We start from the raw sequence: 8661 nt of genomic DNA, 5'->3' as shown, positions 1-8661 counted from the left end.
ATATGACAAAAATAATAATTTATAAATTATCAAGGGTTCATGAGGAAGGGGGAGCGGGGATGGAGGGGGAAAAATGAGGAGCTGATGCCAAGGGCTTAAGTGGAGAGCATATGTTTTAAGAATGATGAGGGCAACGAATGTACAAATGTGCTTTACACAACTGATGTATGTGTGGATTGTGATAAGAGTTGTATGAGCCTGCAATAAAATAATTTAAATAAATAAATAAGAATGGATATACCTTTTAAAAATAATAGTTATTGGCATATAATTCACTTCTCATGCAATTAAAGTTCAATAACATTAAAAAAAATCAAAACAGATTAGAAAGAAAGTCCCAATGATCTACTTCCCCAAACCAGCCTCCTGAAAACCGTCTGGTTTCAGCATCATCTGGCTGGATTTCTTTGTACAAGTCGTCAGGAAATATGACTTGAGGAGGACATGCTGTTTAATGAAGCAAAGGGCAGCAAGAGCGAGGGCAACTCTTGATGAGCTGGATTAGAGCGATAACTACAACGCTGAACCCAAACATGCCTGTGATCGTGAGCATTACACAGGACCAGGCAACATTTTATTCTGAATCAACTCATTGGTGATTACCCATCATCTATCTATCTATCTATCTATCTATCTATCTATCTATCTATCTATGTATCTATCTCTCTCTCTATCTATCTATCTATCTATCTATCTATCTATCATCAGTATGCACCAGGCATTCACCTACAAAATCTTATCTAATGAGTCTATCCCATGGTAATCTCTTTTGAAAGGTGTGCATATTGGGGCTTGTTGAGGCCCTAAACAACTATTCTGCTAATAAGCACCAACTTGACTTGGTACGTAGGTCTCCTCACGCCAAAGGAGAATTGCATGACGACTGACCTCTTGAGGCCTACTTCCTCTCCAGGTATCATCAGTGGTACTTCCTCTTTTTTCTCACCCATCTCCTCCTGAATAAGTTTCTCGTCATACGTCCAGTTGCTTTCTAAGAAAGCCCATTCCCCTCACATTTACTGATCAAGAAGCACAATGATGTCAATTAATTTCCTACAGAAAGTTTCCCATAGAAAGTGATTTGGTCCCCATGAGGATGTATGTTTTACATTTCTTTGTAGCCTGCCCAAAATTTAGGCATTGTCTCACACTCATGTCAGGTTCTCAATACCTGTTTGTTCAATGATTAAATTTTCAAAAGGCTAAGGGATGATAATCAGGTAGTAATTTCATTCTTCTGCTCTGACCACAAATGATCTATTTAATTGATTTTAGAGACTCCACAGTAGCCATTATATTACCTCAGGGCAGAATTACTCATTTTTTTGTTTCTAAGACCTAGTAATTTATATGCTGAACATGTAATAATCTATTATATCAAATACTCCTATTTTAAAAAAATTTAAAAGCTTACTGCGCCGCATAACAGCCCTAGATACACAAAATAAGTCCAGGTGACTTATGGTTTTATACAAAAGGGCCTTCTTCTCTGGATACAGCTGTTTCAGAAAAGCCACAGCTTAGAGTATAGAAGGAAGCTGGGTAGGTAAATATTAGGAGAGGCCTTTAAAAGCAGGCTTGATCCTTAGAATGTGTTTGTCAGGTAAGGACACCATAATGCTTAATATTGATATGGCACTTTACAATGCAACAGACAGGCAATGGAAAGGTTATTTGTTTTGGGGTTTTTTTGAAGATGAGACAGTGGGAACATGATGAGCCAAGATTGTGACTTAAGATCAGAGAGTAAAGCTGCCAACAGCAAGGAATAAAGACCTTTAGGGAGTGTTTGCATGACCTTCCATGAACAGCACAGCCGAGGGGAAAGGAGACCTCTTCTCCAATCCTAGCATTCCTAAGTACCGTACCCAAGGCCTGCCATGGAGAGAAGTATGTGGGGAGAATTAAAGGAAGACGGAACTGGGCACTAGTAAAAAGCACCCCTGGTATAGATTAAATTGTGCCTCCTTGCAACAATTTCCATTATAGCAAAAACATGGAAACAACCAAAAACTCTGAACATAAAGAAATGTATAAACAAATTCTGGTACCTACATACCATGGAATATTATGCATCAATAAAAAAACAATGACAACTTTCTTAAACCCTGCAAGGCATGGACAAAACTAAAGAACACTATGCTTAGCAAACTTAGGCAATCTCATAAAAATAAATATTTAATAACATCATTATTATAAGGAAAAGCAAAGAAAAAGAAACATTGTTTTTACACCAAAAGATAAGACTACAAGGAGGCCAGGGATGGGACCGGAAACAGGGAGAGGGGAGGGATAGAAAGTGATAGAGGGAGAGAGAAAGGGCGGGAGGAAATAAAAGAAGAGAGAACTACATTTATGGGGAGTTTAATGGGATCTTACTACTGATTTCATTTGTTGAGATGGGCTGTGGAACTATACAGAATGTGCTTCTTTAAAACCAAAACAAACAAACAAAAATTAAAGTGAAGGCTCACAGCCTTAGAAGAAAAGGAAAGCATCCGGATTCCTTCGCCCTCACATCTAAATATTGGTCTGAGTGGCTCAAAGGAGGAGGGAAAGTGACACTAAAGTTGCCTTGTGTCTTTAGAGACATAGAAGTTCCTTTCAAATGTATGGGGACAATTTTTTCTTTAATAAATAAATTGTGCCTCCAAACATTAGGTGTTGGAACTCTAATCCCGATAATTGTGAAGGTATCCTATTTAGAAATACAGTTTCCTTTGTTTTATGATCATTAGATCATACCCAAGTTGGGTGGATTCTCAATTTAATCACTTCTGTCGTGCAAAAGGAGCAAATTAGACATGGAGGGAAGAGACACCTTATCTGAGGATCAGCTACGAACCAAGGAAAACAGGGAGCCACAGGGGTTCCCAACAAGGAAAGAATTAAGGGGGCCTGAGACTCTGATGTGAACTTTTAACCTCCCCAACTACAATATATAAAGAACAGAAACACACACGCACACACACATATATGTTTTTGTTTTGTAAAGCCACCTATCTGTGATATTTCTGTTACAGAGCACTAGGAAAGTAAGACAAGCCCCATGCTATCCTGCTTACCTCCCTTATGCCTGATGGTGCCTAGGCCTGGAAGAATAGCCGTTGTCTGCCATTTCTCAAGAACAAGGGTTGGCTGCAAGATCCTATGTCAGTTTGAAGAGTCTGCCTCTCTTTCACATTTCTTCTTTGGACTCACTGCTCTCACATCTGTGCAGAGTGCTCTTCACCATCCAAGCAACATGGTTAAGCAGTTTGGGAGTCAGGCCTACTGCATTTGAATGTAGACATCATTGTTCATAAGACTACAATCTTGGGCAAGTGCATTCATCTTTCCAAGCTTGAGTTCCCTGCTCCCCTTGTTGCCCCCTCCCGACATACACTTTAATATGAGCGTGCTATTATCTACCTCAGGGAGTGAACCCTCATTTTCAGTACCGTCGGGTCAGTTCCAACTCCTAGGGAGCCTATAGGACAGGGTCGAACTTCCCCTGTGGGTTTCCAACACTGGAACTGTTTAGTACAGTAGAAAGTCTGCTCTTTCTCCCAACGAGAAGCTTGTGGTTTTGAACTCCTGACCTTGTGGTTAGCAGCCCAACTCATAACCACTATGCCACCAGGGCTCCCTCATAGAATTATAGTCAGAGCTAAACTAGATTATTTAGATGACGAAACCAACCATCGACCTGGCATGTGAGAAAATGCATTATTTCCTTCCCTGTTGCTCTTAATTTTTTTTTTGTTCCTCATTAATGGTTCTATCTTCTATGGGGACATAACTAGGAACAGCTGGGAAATACCTGGTGAAGGTTTGCTTCATTCCATATGTCCTTGAAATGAATCTCTGCCCTTCTTCTCACCAGTAAACCCACATTCCTTTCATCTCTGGGGAAATCTGGAAACCAGAGAATATCCTCTGGCTTCACATATTGGCTGATGGCAAAGGACTGTCAGCAGCCTGGTTATAAGATTGTTCTCTAGAGCAACTAACATACTGGTTGTAGCATTAAAATTGTCATGTTCCAGGAAACTATTTTGTCCTGCACAAAGCTGGACAGTTGGTCACCTCACTATCTACAAAATCAAACAGAAAACGAATCATTTCTCAGCTTTACAAATATAAGAGTAGGTGCGTGAAATAAAATGAAGTCAAAATTGAACATGAAACTCCCGAATCTCGTGTTCCTATGGCTGAGTGTCCTTGTCATGCATTGAAGGGTCACTTCACTTGAGACCCCAATATTCTTCCAGTTAGTCCACAGTTTGGACATGATAGGATAGGAGAGAACTCCAAAACGTGCCTTATCCTTATGGCACGAAGAACACTCCTCAGGTCTTGATGCTACAGGAGAAGATAGCAAAGGAATAACCGAAAGTGAAGTTGTGATAGTCCTGGTGTACGGGAGCTCGCTTACTCCCTTACACGTGCACACAGTGCCTTCCTAACTGTGCTGTTAACTTTTTAAGTCGAATCTGTATTGAAACCAGTGCATACGTGTCTTACTTTGCCTGACTTTAATGCAAGGACAGACTTGAAGACTTTTCAATTACTTACATGTTGCATGTACAGTAAATGAAGATGACGGTGATGACGTATTTGTTTTGAGTAGGGGTGGATTCATAACATTAAAGGAGTCATCCATAAATTCATGTTATATAACCCAGGGACTGCTTATACAGTACTGCCATTGATGACTCATGTGGAGACACTCAGGCCAACCGGTGGGTTTCTCTACCATTGCAATACAAGAGAACCAGCACCTTGACAGTAGAATCATTTAGACATTGGTGGAATCCCGACTCTGCCAACTTAGTAGCTTGTTAGACTTAAAAAGAAGTCCCTGGGTAATGGTTAACTTTTTTGTCTGATATTTGAAAGATAAGAGGTTCAATTGCCTCCAGCGGCATCTTGGAAGGAAGAATGAGAAACGTAATTCTGAAAACTCAATGATACAAAACTTTATGGAGCACAGTACTACTGTGACACACACGTTAGCATCAACTCTATGACAACAAGTTTTGTTTTAAGACATGGGAAGGCTGTTTAGTGTGTGTACAGCTAAAACCCCTGAACGACTAGTAATTAATGTATTGGTCCCCGGAGCTGCTGCCACCAAACTTCTCATCGCTGCCACTTGCACAACATGCAGTCCCTTCCTCTTCCAAAAGCAGAATGGAAATTCCCAAAGATCAGCTGATGCAGAATATTCTTAACGAAGAACAGACACCCCAAAATAAGATTACAGCTGTTGGGTTGGGGCTGTTGGCATGGCCTGTGCCATCAATATCGTAATGAAGGACTTGGCAAATTAACTCGCTCTTGTTGATGTCATGGAAGACAAATTGAAGGGTGAGGTGATGGATCTCCAACAAGGCAGCCTTTTCCTTCAAGCACCAAAAGGGTCTCTGGCAAAGACTATAAAGTAACTGCAAATTCCAAGTTGGTTATTATCACAGCACGTCAGCAAGGGGAAGGAAGCCATCTTAATTTGGTCCAGTGTAATGTGCACATCTTCAAATTCATCATTCCTAACACTGTCAAGCATAGCCCACACATCAAGTTGCTTGTTGTTTCTAATCCAGTGGGGATCTTTACCTACGTGACTTGGAAGATAAGTGGTTTCTCCAAGAACTGTTTCATTGGAAGTGGTTGCAACTTGGATTTAGTGGGATTCTATTACCTAAATGGGTAGAGGCTGGGAGTCCACCCATTATGCTGTCATGGATGGGTCCTTAGAGAGCATGGAGACTCTAGTGTGCCAGTTTGGAGTGGCATGAATGTTGCAGGTGTCTCCCTGAAAGACCTGCACCCTGCTTTAGGCACTGATGGAGATAAGGAACAGTGGGAAGAGGTCCACAAACAGGTGATCAAAATGCTAATGAAGTGATCAAATGGAAAGGCTATACATCCTGGGCCATTGGGCTGTCTATAAGAGACTTGGCAGAAAGTATAATGAAGACTATTAGGCAACTACACCATGATTTAATAACTACGTCTTCCTCAGTGTCCCATGCATCTTGGGACAGAATGAACCTCAGATATTGTGAAGGTGACTTTGACTCCTGAGGAAAAGACCGATTAAAGAAAAGTCCAGATAGACTTTGGGGATGGCTGCAAAAGAGCTGCAATGTTAAAAGTCTTCTCTTGTACCACTGCACTTTAGCTACAAATGGATTTTAGTGTGTGGGGGTGGGGTGGGGGGGTGGGATTGCAGGTTGTTTTTTAATCTGATTAAAGCAGTAAATTTATGATCTAAATATATAAATGTATCATGAGGTTACTATGAGGAATAACATACTTAATATGGCTTCCATTTCGGGCATTGCGGATGATTGGATTACTTGATGACCCTCCCCATATAAAGGACTAGAAAAGGATGAACAAGTTATAACCAAGACAAAAACAAACAAACTCATTGACAATGAGTCCATCTGACTGACAGTAACCCTATAGGACAGAGTAGAACTGCCCCGGGGAGTTCCTAGGCTTTACCTCTTTACAGCAGTAGAAATTCTTCTCTTTTCCCCCAGAGAGCCTGGTGGTTCAAACCAGTGGCCGTGTGGTTAGCAACTCAATGTGTAACTCACTAAATCACCCAAACTCCTGAATGAGAATCTTTTTCAAAGCAAAAACTAAGTTGATAAGAAAGTTGAGAGAAATTTCTAGAGACTCGAAACAAAGGGAAAATTAAAAACCAGAATGAAAACGCTGAGTTGATGCTACAACTGTCCTTCATATGGGTTTTATTTACTCTAACTGCATGATCTAGAAAATAAACATAAAAAGGAAACATGATTATGCTGTACTTAGAAGAAGCAAATGAAGAATAAAAATTATCTGAGAAGACTCTCAAAGCTGGAAGATTACCTGAGACAAATGTCCACTCGCCATAAGTCAGAATTCAAATTTCTGACACACACAGGATAGAATCAGTAGCTATATCAATTAGTAGGATTCCAAACCCTGATATCATTCACTTAAGATAATCTACCATAATTAAGGGAAAATTATATTTGAAAAATCCACAGTATACAATAAAATGACAATTTCTTGGGAGAAAAATTAAATGGAATTTCTAAAATGAAAAACATAATTACAGATTAACCAGCAGATTAGATATAACTGAAGAGAAAGTCAGTAAACTGAACATTAGATATGAGGCTGCAGATCCTCAGGTTGCATAGAGAGGAAATTAATAAACAATATGAGCGAGATTAAGTCATAGATTACAAAATTAAAATTTCTGTCAAGAGCTAATGAGAATCCAAAAGAAATAAAAAAGGAAGGTAATATTCAAAGGGATATGGCCTAAGAAGCTTCAGGATTTGAACAAACATATAAGCTCACAGAAAAAATTGTGATTTAAAAAAAATTGATACATTTCTAAGCACATTGCAGTGTAAAACTCCCAAAGTAAAAAAACGAAATATATCTTAAAAGTTAAGGATCATTACACTGACAGAACCTCATTTTCCAACATTTTATTATAAAACTTTCCAACAATGAGGAAAATTGATAGAACTTTGTAATAAACACCTACATATCCTTCACTTAGATCTATGATTAGCATTTTGCTCATTGTGCTATGTTTGCTTGATCATATATGAGGGAGCTTCAAAAAGTTCATGGAAAAATGGAATTAAAAGATAATGAAAGCCTCTTTATGTCTATCCATCTCACTCTATTCATCAATCAATCCTTCATTAAGTTCTTTTTCCTACTTTTTTTAAAGGATTTTGTCTTGTTTGAGAAAGAGCATTTCAAACTAAATTACAGACATTAATGTACTTCTCTCTAAATACTTTAGCAAGGATGCTATTATATAGAGTCAATTATTTATATACAGGTATTTTCTGTTAATATTAAATGTGCATACAATAAAATGCATAAATTCTACATATACATTGATATATGACCCCAACGTCTGTCAAATTTAAGACACTAGGCCACCCCAAACAGTTCCCTCAGACCATTTCCCAGTTAATCCTCAAACCCGCCCACTTATTGTCAACCACTATTCTGATTACGCATTGGACTCCCATCCTCATGGTCAGTGATTCAAATCCACCAGTCACTCCTCAGGGGGAAAAAAAACATGAGACTGTCTGCTCATGAGACTGTTTCCTCGGGCAGGGGCGAGGGGCAGTGGGGGGGTGGGGGGGACGGACAAAAAATATGAGGCTATAAAGATTTATAGTCTCAGAAATCCAAAAAGGAACAATTCTATACTGTCCTATATCGTTTCCATAAGTCAATCCCCTTGATAGCAGTGAATGGGGATTTTTGCTTTATCACAGGTGTGCTTAAAAGCATTGGTGCTATAAGGGTCTTGAAGCACTTACCTGGCTACAAACTGAAAGGTCAGTGGTTTGAACCTACCAGCTCCTCTGAAGGAGAAAGATTACAGCATTGGATATCCTATGAGGCAATGCTCCTCTGTCCTATAGGATTGCTGTGAGTTGGATCAACTCAATGACAACTTCTTTGTTTTGTGTAGGTTTTGTGGCTGTTGTATTACCCTATTCTAGAATAGCAATCATACATTTTTAATGAGGCTTCTTTCACTTAGTACAGTGATTCAGAGACTCCTCTATGTTATTGTATGTATTAGTAGTTCAGTCCTTTATTATTACTGAGTAGTTCCAATCAGGATTGACT

At 39.3% G+C, this 8661-nt stretch overlaps 1 pseudogene; it reads left to right on the top strand.

Moving 5' to 3' along the window:
- The first annotated feature begins 5175 nt into the window (after positions 1-5175).
- Positions 5176-6085, top strand: LOC101661999 (annotated as a pseudogene).
- The last annotated feature ends 2576 nt before the right edge of the window (positions 6086-8661 follow it).

Source organism: Echinops telfairi, unplaced genomic scaffold (genome assembly GCF_000313985.2).
Source record: "Echinops telfairi isolate 266 unplaced genomic scaffold, ASM31398v2 ScPeMD7_7424;HRSCAF=8462, whole genome shotgun sequence".
Lineage (NCBI taxonomy): Eukaryota > Metazoa > Chordata > Mammalia > Afrosoricida > Tenrecidae > Echinops > Echinops telfairi.
This window is presented reverse-complemented; position numbering and strand designations above follow the sequence as displayed.